We start from the raw sequence: 15,702 nt of genomic DNA, 5'->3' as shown, positions 1-15,702 counted from the left end.
TAGTCACAGCATGATGTAGCAGGAGGAGCTAATCACTACAGCGGCTGACAGTTACAGCCAGCGCCACGAGTGCTATACTTGTGTCACTCTTGGTTTCTGTATTTGATGTAATTGTCTCAGGTGGCACATCTCTTGTGTTTACACATCCGGACTGTAGCCAGGGGTGGCAATTACACACAAGGCTCTTTAAGACATCCCCTCTGCTCTTTTTCTAGTAAAATGGGACAAACTTGAATTTCTGAAACTAGAAAAGAGAGATAAAAGAGATGAAAGCAGTGTAGTGGAGCATTCAGTTTCATTTGCAAATTGAGTAATGGGGAACTCCCAAGATTGTGCAGTCCAAAATTCAAACTTGTAGTCTCAGACATGCAGTGGTAGACAGGAAAGCTGGCAGTGCGGCAAAGAGTCCAAATAGAGACAAGACAAAAGACAAAGCTCCTTAGGTAGAGTGGTTGCCCCGTGATCGGAAAGTCGGGGGTTCGAATCCATTGAAAGGCTACCGTAAGGTACTGTCTCTACACACTGCTCCCTGGACGCTGCATTTGGTGGATGGCGATCGCTTCACTGGGTGAATGGGTTAAATACAAAGGAATAATTTCCCTACAGGGACTAACAAATTATTATTATTGTTATGTGGAATGTTGGAAAGCTTGACTGACAAGAACAAGATGACAGAGAACAATGGGAACAAGGGACTATATGTGTTACTGGTGGGTGATTAACTGATTAAAACTGCGTAAAAAGTTAGCCGTTTTCCTTTGTCTTTTTGTCTTTGCTCTTACCAGCTACAGCCACTGCTGAGTCCACGAGGAATTCAAAATTCCATAATCCCCACTTGCCCCTGGGATGCATTGATACATGTTTTGTTGCTCCTGTTATGCTCCATAGTAGTGAAACATCTGGATCTAAAGTTTTTTTTTTGACCAGTTCAATTTTCATTCCTGTTTTATTTATATAGTACAATCACAACAATAGTCCCCTGAAGTTGCTCTATATGTATGGGAAATACCCAACAATAATACAGATTAAAACCCCAACAATCAAATCAATGTGAGCAAGCACTTGGCAACAGTGGGAAAGAAAAACTCCCTTTTAACAGGAAGAAACCTCTGGCAGAGCCAGGCTCAGGGAGGGACAGCAATCTGCCACGGCCTGTTGGGGGTGAGGGGGAGGGAGACAGGATGAAAAAAGCGTCCATTACAACCAGAGAAGATACTAAGACTTGGTATCAGGGCTGATCCAGAAACATTTTTATGGATCATTAGCCGCGAAGGAAGGCAATAAGAGTCTCATCCTTCCCACAATGCACTGTGCTGTGTTACAAACCTTTGCCTTCTGGTGTTGCTGCTCGCTGCCTTAATGACAGACATGAGAGCGCTTGAGAGTGAAAATGACTTTGAGAAAATCTGCAGAATTAGATTATCTGAGCTGCTTATGATACCAAAAACTAATATTTCTCCTCTGTTTTTGTCATCAGGAAAGATCAGAGTAAATATATTATAATGACGCTGCTTCTTATCACCATGTAAAACCCAGCGTTTCTATGGTCACATCGTTTCCAACAGTCGAGAGGTGAACATCTTAGATGCAGGAGGATAACTTTTATTGTGTCAAATGATATGCCAGTATAGGTACTCCTTTTATTTACCCGCTTTAATATGTTCACCACCAGGGGGTAGCGTGTTTCCAGAAAGTTTTTAGTGCAGTCAGAAGTAAGTTTGCAGTTTATAGTCCATTTTTCTAAATACCTGGACTTCTACATTAGCAACAGTGCTTTCTTTGCATCCAGCGATTTTTCTTCTTCTTCACATGTTGTACTCAGATTGTCCCCTCTAAGCTTCCTCCTGGATCTCGATACTTCCAGGAGTAGCTGGTCAGCTGACCTAAAAGACCGACAGGGTGTGTAGGGATGAAGAAGCCCTACACACCAGAAGAGAGTCAAAGCAGGGCAAGATTGGGAAAGTATTAAAAAACAAACATAAGAATTTTAAAATAAACTCTAAAAGACACAGACAGCCAGTGCAGTGAGGCCAGCACAGGGATTATATGCTGTCTTGTATGAGTTCCTGTTAGCAGTCATGCAGCAGCATCTTGAACCAGCTGCAGATGTGAGATCAACGACTGACTGACTCCCACTGACTCTGCGTTTCTTCCGCTGGGTCTCACATTTTTTTTAATCCACACAGCTTTTATATTTGTGAAAAAAAAGATAAAAAGTGAGCATAGTTAGTGAGTACAGTGTGGTTCATGTGTCAGACATGTAATTTTTACTAAAAAGGTGCAATTTTGAGTCCCTGCTTTCAAATAATTGCCTAATGGCCACTTATTCCGTTTTAGGTGAGTAAGAGGTGACTTCAGACTCACTGTTTTTGACATGAAATGCAAATGGACATTAGGTATGATGTAAACTTCAGCTGTTTGTCATATATCTGTCTGATATACATTTCTGTAAAGATTAGGTTGATATAACCATTCTATTAGTTTGCTGTAGAACTCCAGACATAGTATTTGTGGTCTGGAAAGAGAGTTTGGCAACATTTGTTTTATTAGAATTGCATTTCATAAAGATGAGTCAAACTTTAAACCAGACAAATGGAAATATCCTGCTTACTCACTGCTGAGCTGTTATTACAGACCATGTATGATGCAGACTATAAGGGCAAAGGAGGACTCTTCTGCTATGAAATCCACTTTAAGTGTAAGTTGCCACTATGCTTTGCATCCCCTGAGTGAATAAGAACGACAGAGGGATTGGATGAACGTTTGTCAGAGAGAATAACCGTTAAAATGAGAAGGGAGAGAGGGAGAGTAAGAGCAGCAGCACCCACAGCCATGCCAGGGTGCTTTTGCCAGCGGTGCTGCTTGTGTGCGCTGAGATAAGCTCAAGCCTTCCTGCCTTGGCAGTATAGGCCGGTCACGTAGAACCAGAAGGCAGCTTAGCCCCACTGCAAATCCAGTGAAGTGTCTTACTTTCACTTCCTCCCACACAGCCTCGTTCTCTGCCTTTTTCAGGGTTTCAAGCTTTCTCTCTCCTCAGCATCTCCCAACTCTTGTTTGACACTGCATGTTCACTATAGAGATCGGTGTTTATCTTCCTAGGAACCACTGAATTAGCAGAAACATGGAAGAGGTGGAAAGATGTGAGTCATGCAGATGTTTGGTGTGGAACTACAGCTGGCATATTCAGAGATTTCAGGTTTGAGACTGTTGGCTGGGTAAAAGAAGTCATTTAAATAAACAGGAGATGAATTCTTATTTTTTTTTAGCCATGTTCAATATGAAGATCTCCTAAAAGGCTAGCCATTTCACACCAAGTAGTGTAAAGCTAGATATACAGATGAAGACAAAATTCTACCACCTATGAAACTGAAAGTTTCTCTCAAAATTTTGTGCGCAGTCAGGGGTTAAAATGGGATTCAGCAGGTGGGGGAATCCTAAAATCAGTTGTAGTTGCTCAGCATGGTAGAGGATCACAACTCACAATAATTTAAATTAAGAGCTGGCAGTGATCAGCTGACCTGCGGCTCTTTGTGGATGTACACAACTGCAAACGAACCTGTTTATCCTGCACTAATATATGAATGTACATGAAAAATGTCACATGTACAGACCCAATATCTGATTTACAAACACGAGGACTTACATGTAAGCTTTACATATCCAGTTTATGGAATACCACTGAGAGAGTCCTTACCTTTAAATCTAACCTCTCTTCTTCCTCTCCTGTCCTGTCTTCCTTACTTTTCTCCATCTCTGAGTGAAGTTGGCTCTATGTCTTTTCTCCTCCTGTGAAATACAGCAACTGGACTTTAAGCTAGCAACACACTGTGTGACAAACTGCACACAAACAGTTTGTGTGTTTGCTGAGGTTTGTTAAGCTGATAGAAACGTTGCATTTGAAATTACCTGCCACATAAAAAGTATTGCTCCCTTTATGCTCACTCGTTTTGTTCTAGCGAGATGCTGAAGTATGCGACCGCAGCTTGTGGACACTTGCAATCATTCCTGTGCTCTGCCAAAAAGTAAAAACACCAGCCTACTTTAACTTCTGACTTTGGCACACGGTTTTGCATCTTTCATATCTTTTTGTGCGACGCAAACAGGATTGCCTCTTATCCTTTAATGCTCAGGCTCAAATTGGTTCGATGTTTGATGGCCTGCAGTGAAACCTAAAGTAACAACCCAGTTTTGAAAATGTAAGAAGTAGAAAGTACCGATATTTATTTAAAAATGTCAGGACTAAATGTAAAAAGTTGTCAGACAATAAATACTCAAGTAAAGTCCAGATACCTGAAATTTCTATTTAAGTACAGTAACAAGGTATTTGTACTTCATTATTTACCACCTCTGACAATAATAGACTTATTAAACAAAAAAAAACAAAAAAAATGACCAAGATCAGTATTATTAGCTGGAAAAAAACTGAAAATTTCTTAACCATAGCACAAACCACTGCTGTGCAATGATGTGCTTTAACTCTGTAACACTCAAAGCTTGTAAAATCAAGTTAAAACTTATGATTTTCTTCCAATTTTACACCCAGTATTAAAACCTCAAGAGTTTGACCTGTCAGAAGCTACTAAAAACTAAAGAAGTTAGCTTAGACATGAGAAAAAGACTTGTGGATGCTCACAAAGTAGAAGGTGGATATATAAAGTTGTCACAGTTTTTCCAAATGTCAAGAACTGGAGTGAGATATATCATCAACAATTTAAAGAGAGCCACACAGTACAGAACAAGCCTGGCAGAAGTAGGAAGCCTTCAAAGACTGTAAAGCAAACTAGTGAGAGATGTGTCTGAAGACCCCAGAACAACTGCCAAGATATAAATACAAGTCAAGAGTCAATAAGAGTCGACAGTCTTGACTTGGCTGACTGTGAACCTGCAGACTGAAGTATGCTAAGGACAACCAGGAGAAAGACTATCCATACTAGAATTGTGTCCTTTGGTCAGATGAGACAAAACTAGAACTTTGGCCAGAGAGAGCTAATGTTAGAAGACAGAAGGGAGAGGAGTACCACCCAAAGAACACCCTCCCGACAGTGAAACAAGGAGGTGGCAGTATCTTGCTGCTTCAGTGCATCTGGAACTGGGAATTTCAATTTCAATTCCTTCAAGTTGGAAGGAATAATATGTGAAGATTTTGAAAGAAAACCTCAAGTAGTCAACAGCAAAACTGGATCCCTAAAACATGCGTTGCTCCTTGAGAAGAACTACCTCTAACTCTGACTTTAATACCACTGAAAATCTGTGGAATGAACTGAAGACTAAGAACAAGCCAGAAGACCGTCGAATCTGCAAGAGACTGAGAGATTAGCCAAAGAAGAATCGGCTGGGATTGCTCAGGAAACTACAACAAACGACTGCAGGCACAACTGACACAACAAGACATAATGTGGATTGCACAACACTGGACATTATATTTCTTTATTTCCAGTTAATACTTGTACAGCTGCTGTTATTGTGTATATATTTATTTATATTTCTTCATACATTCTTATATAGTTCTATATTGTGTATTTTGTTGCACAGTTATTTTATTTTCAACTTTCATTTATATATTTTATCTTATTCTTCCCAGTTAAATTTACCCTTCATTCTAATTTGTGTTGTACAGTTATTTCATTTTTAACCTTAATTTATATTTTATTCCGTCCTAGTTAAATTTACCCTTTTTAATTTTTCATATTTATTTCCTATCTTATTCATAGCCTTTTCCTTTTTTTGTTTTCTTTAGGTCACGAGCAGTTGTCCAAGCATTTCACTACATATCGTACTGTGTATGACTGTGTACGTGACAAATAAAATTTGAATTTGAATTTGAATTTGAACTGACTATTAGCATCAGGTGGGGTAATAATTCTGTCCTCATCTGCATTGTCTTCAGAGAGATATGTTTTGATATACTATATTCAGTGTTAAAATAGAGTTTATTATCAAAGCCATTGTTAAAAGCAGAGCTCTGTGCAGGTAACTGAAAGTTTAATTCCTATTCACAGCTATGCAGCCATATGAACAAGGCACTACACACACACACACACACACACAGCAGTCTTTGCATACACACTAGGGGTTAAGGCAGTTTGGGTAATATTGTACAAGAACTTTGACAGTTAATCCGGTGAAAGCAGCTGTGCCTACAGGGTAGCACAGTCTACACTGCATGTTGATAAGAAAAGGCTCACAACAGCATGCCCAAAGGGCTGCATTTATACTGAGCAGCACCAGAAGCAGTCAAATCACACTGTTCTTGCAAACCTTAATTGGGATATCTGATACTTGTGGATGGGCTTTTTTTCTGTCTGTAAACAACAAAGCAGTGATTAGTTTTATTCAGGTACTGCTTGTAATAGCACCTGCAGTGTTTTTAGTTTGATGTAGACGTATCACGATGTGCGTCCATGCACTTTGAGGCCGTGCACAAGAAGTGTTTACATGCATGTACATACCTGATTTGATATATCCGCACTGCAATATGAGAGAGGTGGACAGACACATGCACCTCAGACCTGCACAGACACCCAGGAGGCCTCAGGAACCATTTTTACAAAGGTTAATAGTATGCTTTAGTCATCCCCAGACAGCAAGGGAGCCGCTTTGATGTTAACTTGGTTACAGGGAGGGAATGTCACCTCTGTTTTACCAGGTTTTGACTTTTTACTTGTGCTTATTATTCTCGGAGCGCTCTCCACGTTCTTATCCAGACCAGACTAGCTGCTCTGCGGATTTAATCACATCCCATTGGTGCCCTCTAAACGTCCTCTTTGTATCATGATTGCAAACAATAGGAGTTAAAAGGTGACCTGAATGCAAATGACATTTTCTGTATTGAAAGGGTTGGTCCTATTGCAAAGCCAGACGAAGCAGCTCACAACCAAATTTATGCAGGCATTGAACATCTCTGGTTCCATCAATATTACACTAATTAGGCTGCATCCAGAGTGAATTAAGGTGAACATCCATTTAGCCAAACGCCATGTTTATAGAAGAGGAGGTATTGTTACACCTGTAGTTTAAAGAGGAGTTGCAGCTGCTGCTGCATGCAAATGCTATGAAACCTGTTTGCTGTGGACAGACTTGTGTATGCAGGACAGACATGCAACTAAGAGGATAAGAGGTTCACTTCTCCTTAGACTGTCTCAATGTTACACGGATCACAATGATGTTAGCCCTGTCGCAAATGGCCTTTAATATATTTGTCTGACATTTGTCATTCCTGAATGACGCGTGCACTCCCTAAATCAGTTCTGTGCACCTTTTATGCCCTTAGTTTTTCATAAGGAAATGATATGAGATTAACTTCAAACAGACCTTCACATTCCCCTGTTTCAAGGACACTTAATGTAGATTTGTATCCACAGCATAGTATGCTGTCATATGTATGACTCAACACTGTGTGGATCTAAATCGCTGCACTGAATCACATCTTGGCCAGCAGCAAAAGCCACAGAGATTTGTAGCCACCAAGGCCGTTGTTAGGTTTTTTTTTCCCCCTTCTCCTTTTTTTCCCACTTTGACAGAAACAAAAACATTAATGTTTTCTTCTGGAGTGAAAGAAAGCAGTGCAAGGAAAAGAGGCTGAATTTACTGCAGCACCACTGTAAAAGATCTATGGGTCGGATTTATTGGCCTGCCGGTGTAATTACGTTGACCGGGGAGTCTCTCGGTGGCCCTCTTCTCGTTGGGCTCAATTTATAAATGCCACAGAGGCAGTAATCCCACTGTTTCCCCACTTAGTTTGGAAAGGGCTGTAGCCATCCTCTGGCTAGGATTGATTACATATAGCTCAAATGAAGAGTAAGCAGTTTTCCACTGTCGAACGCCAAGACCGGCCCCAGCTATTGATTCATTTTACAGCGGAGGGAAAATAAGATCTGCCACTTCGCATAACGGTTGATATTTGTTTCTCTTTGCTCATGAATTTATGGGCTCCCGTTGTTTAAGAACGGCTCTATTTCCCCAGTATCTAATGTACATACTAAAAACAGAAGAAACCCTGCTTATGCGACGGCAGGCGCTGTAAAGCATTATTACTCAGTGCCTTTAAGGAGTCGATAAATCTCACAGTTATGGATGATATTTATGGAAAAAGTAACCGAATTTACAGCAGCACTGGAATCGGATTGCTCGTACGAAACACTACAAGTTGTGTTAATGTAGATCCTTAATGATATACAACTGTTTGATCTGTGTCTTGCATTGTTCATTGCTAATCTTTTTCAGACATTTTCTAATTTTGATGCAGCTGAAAATGGTTATTATTATCATCATCATCAGTGATAATAATAATAATAATGATACAACTTTGCTGTCATCCCAATTGTTTTGTTTTTAGACATTATTCATGCAATAAGCACTCAGCAGAATAATGTTCATTGTTACTGCCCGACTCCACCTTTCCTACACTGAAATCAGATTTTGTGCTAACTTATTAGGGGATTTACGTGAAGTACAGTGGTAGTAAATCTGTTTGTACTCATTTTAAATTGGTATTGTTGAATTCTACTGCACTGTTTACGCTTTACTATCCAGTTTCATATATTGTCATAACTTTCCAATCAGCTCAAATGTCGTGTTTGATTGGAGGAATTCCAGGGTTACAATGTTATTATGGAAAAAACATATCAAATGGATAATGAATATTTGCTAATGTTTGGTGAAGTACAAGACGAGAAGTATTTTTTTTCCATATTTTTATGGCTGTGTTACTTCAGAGTGAGCAATCACTTTAATTTTTGTAGCATCCATTGTACTTGTGGCTTTTATCCCATCAGTGGATATAATGACAAGAGATGGGAAAATTTAGCTGAGCAATCAACGGCTAGAATCGCGACTCATCCACATCCACCTTGAGCTCTTCTTCCTGGCCTGATTAGAATGTCGAATACTTTATATTATAAATGCTTCTGGGGCCATGTTTGCCATGTACTGGTTTATTCAAGAGGAAGAATAGCTGGGGGACAGGATTTAGTCGGCCAGCATAGTGCGCTGCCTTTTCGCCACACGGGTCATTGCTCTGGACATTTGCTGGATGGCAGGGTTCTGGAAAACTGCCACAGAGACGTGAAGCAGCAGAAGTTACATACATCAAGTTTGAGCTCTACAAGTATTGGTACAGCAGGGGAAAACACACAGCCATCAAAGGACAAAGTCGTTATGAAAATGGGCTTTAAAATTGCTCTTCTTGGTTTTGATTCAGTTGAATTCCTATCGGTTATTTAGGAGAAGTGAGTTGTCTTTGGTTTCGCTACTGACTTATCTGAAATCTATTTTTGCCTTTGCAATTTATTTTACTTTGTAATGCATTTTGTAACTACCCCAAAATATGATTGAATGATGAAGACAAAACAATAAAACCACAGTAGATGCTTAGTCAATGCTGAATGCCTCAGTGCTTAGGTGCAATATCGGTCTTTAGACACAACAAAGCAGTGTAAAGTAAAATAAAGTAAAATTTACCCAGAGCTATGTGTTGCAAAGCTGTGATATTATATGTCCAAGCAAACAAATGGAGCATAGACACAGCTGGTCAGCTCAGGTCTCACGTAAAGAAATGACCTTTTCTCACAGTGTTGCCCTACAGAGGTCCGGCTCCAGCTCACGCATCTTTAGCCACGGTTCACCAACAGCATTCTTTATGTTGGTGTTTGTCACAGCTAGACTTTTACAAAAAAAAGTCAATGGTCTCTTCAAAAAAGGGAAATAGTTACCCCTCTTGTTTAAAAGTTCCTCTCTTGGTGGTCACCGTGCTACTTTCTAAGGGATTTTTTTACTTTACAGCTGTAGCTGTTTACAGTGCCACGCACTACACATTTTGTAGGAAGCATGACGTTTATGCCACTGGGCTACATCCATTTATCAGAGAAATGTGTGATTTGTGCAAAAAATACACGTCAAATTCTAGATCCACAGTCTGGTTGTTGTAAGCTAAAGTTGCTAGGGAAAAAGCTAGCATAGCTTTGTTCAAAGAAATCAACCAACGTTTTCTAAAGCTAAGAAAAATGGTTCATTCTGCTCATTTAAGCAGGACATCAGTTAAAAAGATCTTTAAGGAGAGTAACTTACCTTTTAAAAGATCTCAGCAGTCTTTAGACTAAGCTAAGCTAACACATCCCAGCTTTAGCGCCATCTAGGTCGACCTTTTAGCTCTGAGCGAGAAATCGAATTAATTTATTTTACAAAACGTTCCAAAACATTTCCAACTCAATTTATTTCTCATTTCATTTTTACCCCTGCAGTTTTTATTCTCACACTCAACCTCTTTGTGTGTCTTTAAAAGGCTATTCAACTTTACTCTTTAAATGAAAGAAAATCACTTATCAAAGTCAGATTATCATCACCTTTTTCAGTGACAGTAAGAAAAGCCTTTCAGACGATTTTTGATTAGTTCTGTAGGATATTTATTTTTAAAAGATTAACAGATTTATATCTACATGAAATTAACATTCACTTAGCAACATCATAAGCTGCGTATCGATAGACTGACACCATATTTAACTTAAATGTGTTTCATTAACTGAGCCGGAGTGATTCATTAACGAGTTCCTCCCTGCGCAGTTAATTACGTCGTCACTGGGTCCTAATTCACTCATGTAACTACTGTGGACTCATCCAAAAGGTTGCATCCATTTAACCACGGTAACATCTCGCACCTCGAGTGATGCAATATGCCCCCGGCTCGTAACTTCCCCAACAAATTATCCATGTACTGCATCTCCTGGTGGGGAGAGATTCATTATCCAATTTAGCGTACTCGTGGAACAAGTGATATCAGGTGATAGATGAAAAGAGCCTGGGATGACGACAGTTTTACAGCAGACGGAGAGAGCGCGCAGAGGCTTTTAGCATCTTTGTCGGATTTAAGATGTCCATTTGGCTCTTAATTCCCCCCACACCGCCCCCCATCCCACAGCCCTTTGCTGTATCTCGTCACAGAGTCTAATGCCCGTCCAGGGTGAAGAGGCTTATGTAGAGGATTCTTTGTGCTTTTGTGCTTTGGCTGAAAGCTGAATGATTCATGTTAGGCTAATGATGAAATTTATGACTGCGTCTACGTTTAAAAGAAAGCAATTAACTCCTGAAGAGTTCAGCTTGGATAATAAAGTGGACGCAGACATAACAGAGCATTTGTTTTGTTTATGTGCCTCGGTGTTGTAGCACCGCTTTTCTGCCTCCCTGTCAGGTTTATTGTGGACTCAACCTTCAGTGCAAGGCTGGGCTTTATTATTTTAATAAATTGCCTTGTATGAAGAGAGCAGTGGTGCATGTCTGATGCATGTCCCTTCCCTTCCTTCCTCGCCCCCTCCTTCTTTCTCATCCACTATCATCCTGCTTCTCCCTTTCGTCTTCCCTCGTTCTCTCTGCGCCTGTAATTAAGCATCTTCTGGTGGCTGTCAGGTAATTATAAGCAGAATTTTGCCAGGCAGTAAAATGAAAAGCATCCACACAGATGGAAGAGAGAGGCAAGCGGTTGGTGCTTCGCACCGAGCCAGCAGTCATCATTCGCCGGGGGCCCACCCAGCCTCTTGTGGCGGCTTCAGACAGGGCGAACGCCCACAGAGGATAGATGACCAAGAGTAGAGGGGGTGGAAGTGGCGGAGAAAGATAGCCCGCTCTGAAGGCACCGCCCATCGATCACCACTAGCCACCTTGTAGAACTGTCCGAAGAGAGAAAAAAGGCAATAACAGGGGGGTGAATTGATGTGGCGGCAGGTCAGTGTCAGGCTGGGTGCTACAACAACAACCTTAACCATCACCTCCTTGTTTCCTGTCTTTGCTAAAGGCATTAAGCTAAAACACAGAGGCTTATTTCAGCACTCTGACATCATGTATCAACCTGACTGTGGAGCCTTTATTCATCCAGTCTCATTTATTCCTGTATCTGTTTCTCTCTGTGTACATAAGACTCTTAGAGGCAACTAAAGATCCACTTTTTGGATGATATATTTGGATCCCGTGGTCACAAATCCGCATTATAGTGAGGAGAAACCGTTAGCTAAGGTCTGCTGAATGAGTTCAATATAAAACCAAATGTATAAAAGAGCACAACTGACTGTGACAAGCAGCTTATCTTCTAAAATAGAACACCTCTTTTAAAGGTTCAGTTTTTCCTCATGGCAGCAGTGTTGTAGTTTATGTGTTGTGTCAAAGTTTAGCTTTAACCTTGAAGCATGACATTGACCTTGCCTTTTTGATATAAGCTGGCATGAGATTTGAGATTGGTTATCTCTACTCCAACTCGCAAGGCTGTAGCCCAGCGGAGAGCTTGATGATTTGCTATTTGATGGCCAGTTTAAAAAAAAAAAAGAACTCCAAACACTGACTGAAAGTAATCATTGAACTACTTACATGTGATCCCTTCTCATTTCGGTCATTGTCTTTGCTAATAAGAAGGCACACATCTAATCTTTACACTAAGCTGGGCTGTTGGTCTCTTGGCTTCAGCTCGACAAACTTGAGTGTGGTGTCGATCCGGTCAGTTTGGTCAGAGAAGAATTTACATATTCTAATAAAAACATGTACAGACTTAGAGCTTCTTGAATGAAAGGAGAAACGTCTTCAAGGAAACTTCAAGAAGTTGCGTTTCCTTGAAGATGTCACCCTGCACGACATGTGTTAAAGTTTCCTACAATAACCTAGATGACTGAGAACCTTTACGGACATGTACAGACACGGTGTTTACAGCTCTGTCACAGTCTGCAGTGTCGCACTCCAGCATCCAAACCACACCCCAGCACCACAAACATAATCCTTCTATTTCTGCACTTAAAAACAGCGCTGCTGCACATTCATGGAAAGAACCTGATCAGTGGTCTGCTTGTGGCTTATTTAACAAGTCACAAATACACAACAGTGATACAAGAGGATAAAGCAGCATTCGCTTAAGTGAGGTCCTGGCTTGTGTCCAGTCCTCAATGCATGAGCTTGAAGTGTGCTTTCTCTATGCTATCCACCCCACAATCATCATGTCTGGTTTCAAAACACCATGATGCCAATGCACAAAATCCTCAGCTCGGGACTTCAAAGCAGGTCTTCACAAATCAGTGAATGACGTCACTCAGGCTGTGCGCATCTCTCCTATGCAGTCTGTGGTTAAATGCATGGTTACTCATTGCTGCTTGCATCCCACTGATAAGAGTTTCACACATGATTTATCAATGCTGGATTATGACTCATGGGCCAAATAGCCTCGCACAAATGTTTGTATAGTCCCATGTAAGCAGCAAGATGGAAGGTGCTCCGCAGCGTTCGTGCAAAATCAAGGCAAACATTTGACTGACAGCAGTCAGACTTATATAATCACTGCTCTGAGTAATTAAAAGGCGCATTTCTCCAGATGATCCAGTGACTCAGCCTGGCATTGTTCTGGCTTTAACAGGCACCACACAACATTCGATTCATGTTTCCCTCTCATGAATATTTGGCTCCTGCTGTCAATGTGAAAAACATGTTCATCTGTTGTAGTACTGACAAGCTTTTGAGAGGCAAAGCTTTACTTCCCTAGTGAAACAGCCCGAGAGAAAGCGGCATTTTCTGACAAGAGCTGTTAAACACCTGTGATTGCTGCCATTGTCTGTATGCCTCCGCTTGATTCCTCCTGGCAGCAAACCGTCTTTATTGGTCGTCATCTTGTAAGAGCTGCGGGATAATAGAGCATAACGCTCATGAAACACAGGACAATTTGTGCTGTACATTCTGTGCGTACACTCCAGCTCTGTTAGATGCTTCTGGAAATGCCACGTGAGATGCGTTCACTACAAGCAACCAGTGCCGTACACGGAAAGGCTCGGTTGTGTTTGCCAGCAGGTGCATTTGTGTCACACGAGTGAACTCTGCGCTGTGTTTTTCTAGTGATTTCCACCGCAAACGAAAAAAAAAAAAAAAAGTCTGGAAGAAAGGGCAGACTATGTGAGAAATGGGCATACGGTAAGCGTGTGCACATGCTAACACAGGCTTTACAGTGCATGCACATGCTCAGCGTGTTGCTTCAGCTCAGACTGCTTATGCAACATTACTTGTGACTTCTGTTCATTGATAACAGGGAAAGTGGCAGCAGCTCCCCGGTGGCCTGCGTGTTTCTTCGTAATGAAAACGTCCCTGTTCTCAGGATTAGGTGCCAACCAACCTGGCTCTGAATGGGAAACTGCTGAGATTAACACCCAGATGATGACAAAGGCTCACGCACAGGACCCTCTCAGGGCCTTTGTTGACAGCAGCTGACATCAACTGGGGTTTTTTTTAATGCAGGTACTTGAACAGCAAGATTTCTCCATTAAACAAAATGGTTCTCAAATACTGCTCTGATCCAGATAGAAATTAATAAGAAAGGTTATGATATAGCTTTTGCGTGCCTTGTAAACACGCAACCAAATTAGAACGTGTCCCTTTAGGATATTGTAAATATACCTAATATAATGGTCTGTAAGTCCACAGAAACGGGATAATTTGCAAAAATTCAGAAGGACATAACAGCGTAATAAATGTCAGTTAGCTAATTTGCTCCAGGGTCTCTTTAATCACCTCTAAAATACACGAAATACACACATCAAACATGCAGGCTTAAGGAGAACAAAGTAACTCATATAATTTCCATGCAATGATGCTCATAGTCGGATGAGCACAGAGGGAATTCTTTCATTTTTCCCTCTTTGGTCACATTTACGGCTTAATTAGAGAGTGGAGGAGTTCTCTGAGAAAATAGGTCTTTAAAACTAGATTGGGTGTTATTGTTTGGCGTGCACGACTGCTCGGTATATCTCTAATCCTATGGGGTTACAGCGCAGAGAGGATGGCTCCCTCTGAGTATGTTATGGATGATTTGATGACCGCTCTGGGCAGCTGTACAGCAACACAGTACATCACACAGCTACGAGGCCCCGCAGTGGGGTGGGGTTTGTTGGGGTGGTGCTGGGCCAGTGTAAAGACATTGCTCAAGTGCCAAGTGTACCAGCAGGGCGCTACACAAGGTCAGAGAGGAAAAAAGTGGGACAGGTGCTTATGATTCAAAGTCAAATATAAAAATATATGCTGTCGAAGTTGTTTGTGTGCTATATTCTTTTCATTTGTGAAGTAAAAAAAACACTAGTTTGAACAGTCCCCCTGCTTCAGGCTCACATATGTTTAGACTGGATCTGTCACAAAACACCTCTTCTCCCGCGTGACTGCAGGGCAGCTGAAACGCAGCGCGATAAGGTGCCGATCATTTGTAATAGCTGATTAAGTGGTTAATTAAAGAAAATTTCGAGCATTCAGGCTTTCCGGCTTATAAGCGTGTCTCTGATTGATTTTTCTTGTAAATTAAACATCCTAGGAACAGGAATTGGGGGCATTTAGGGGACATTTTTCAGCTTTATTACAGACTAAATGAGTAATTGTCCAGTCATTAAATCAAGTGACATATTAATAGACAGTGAAAGCAGGCATTTAGTTGCAGCCGTGCTTGTTTGAACAGAACCACAAAGGCAGATGATGTCAAAGATGATGAGGAAAAAGTCATTTTTTTCTCAAAATAAAAAAAAAAGTAAAATCTCATATATTCAAAACTGCATTTGTTCTGATGCACTATTGTAATACCCACGCTACCTAAGGCAACCAGCAGATGGAGCACTTTCAGTATTGAAAATGGCTGGCACTCTCAAACCTCACTGCTTCAATGCACTCAGATATAACAGATGCTTTAACCTCAGCTGGCCTTGCACACAT

At 40.9% G+C, this 15,702-nt stretch overlaps 1 protein-coding gene and 1 long non-coding RNA gene across 9 annotated transcripts in view; one reads left to right on the top strand and one right to left on the bottom strand.

The window, feature by feature from the left end:
* Positions 1 to 15,702, top strand: part of oxr1a (oxidation resistance 1a) — a 186,068-nt gene that overhangs the window by 98,643 nt on the left and 71,723 nt on the right. The window lies entirely within an intron of this gene.
* Positions 1,641 to 10,134, bottom strand: LOC147318525 (uncharacterized). The gene is made up of 4 exons (XR_015131464.1): positions 10,066 to 10,134; positions 3,907 to 4,012; positions 3,695 to 3,786; positions 1,641 to 1,920 (listed from the first exon to the last, which is right to left on the bottom strand). It is a non-coding gene; the product is annotated as an uncharacterized LOC147318525 (long non-coding RNA).

The sequence above is a fragment of the Aulonocara sp. 'chitande type north' Nkhata Bay genome, linkage group LG11, assembly GCF_057382095.1.
Source record: "Aulonocara sp. 'chitande type north' Nkhata Bay isolate Kocher_YH1m ecotype deep benthic linkage group LG11, A_spYH_male_GT1.1, whole genome shotgun sequence".
NCBI classification, from domain to species: domain Eukaryota; kingdom Metazoa; phylum Chordata; class Actinopteri; order Cichliformes; family Cichlidae; genus Aulonocara; species Aulonocara sp. 'chitande type north' Nkhata Bay.
The sequence above is the reverse complement of the archived record's forward strand: the minus strand, read 5'-3'. Positions and strand labels throughout refer to the sequence as shown.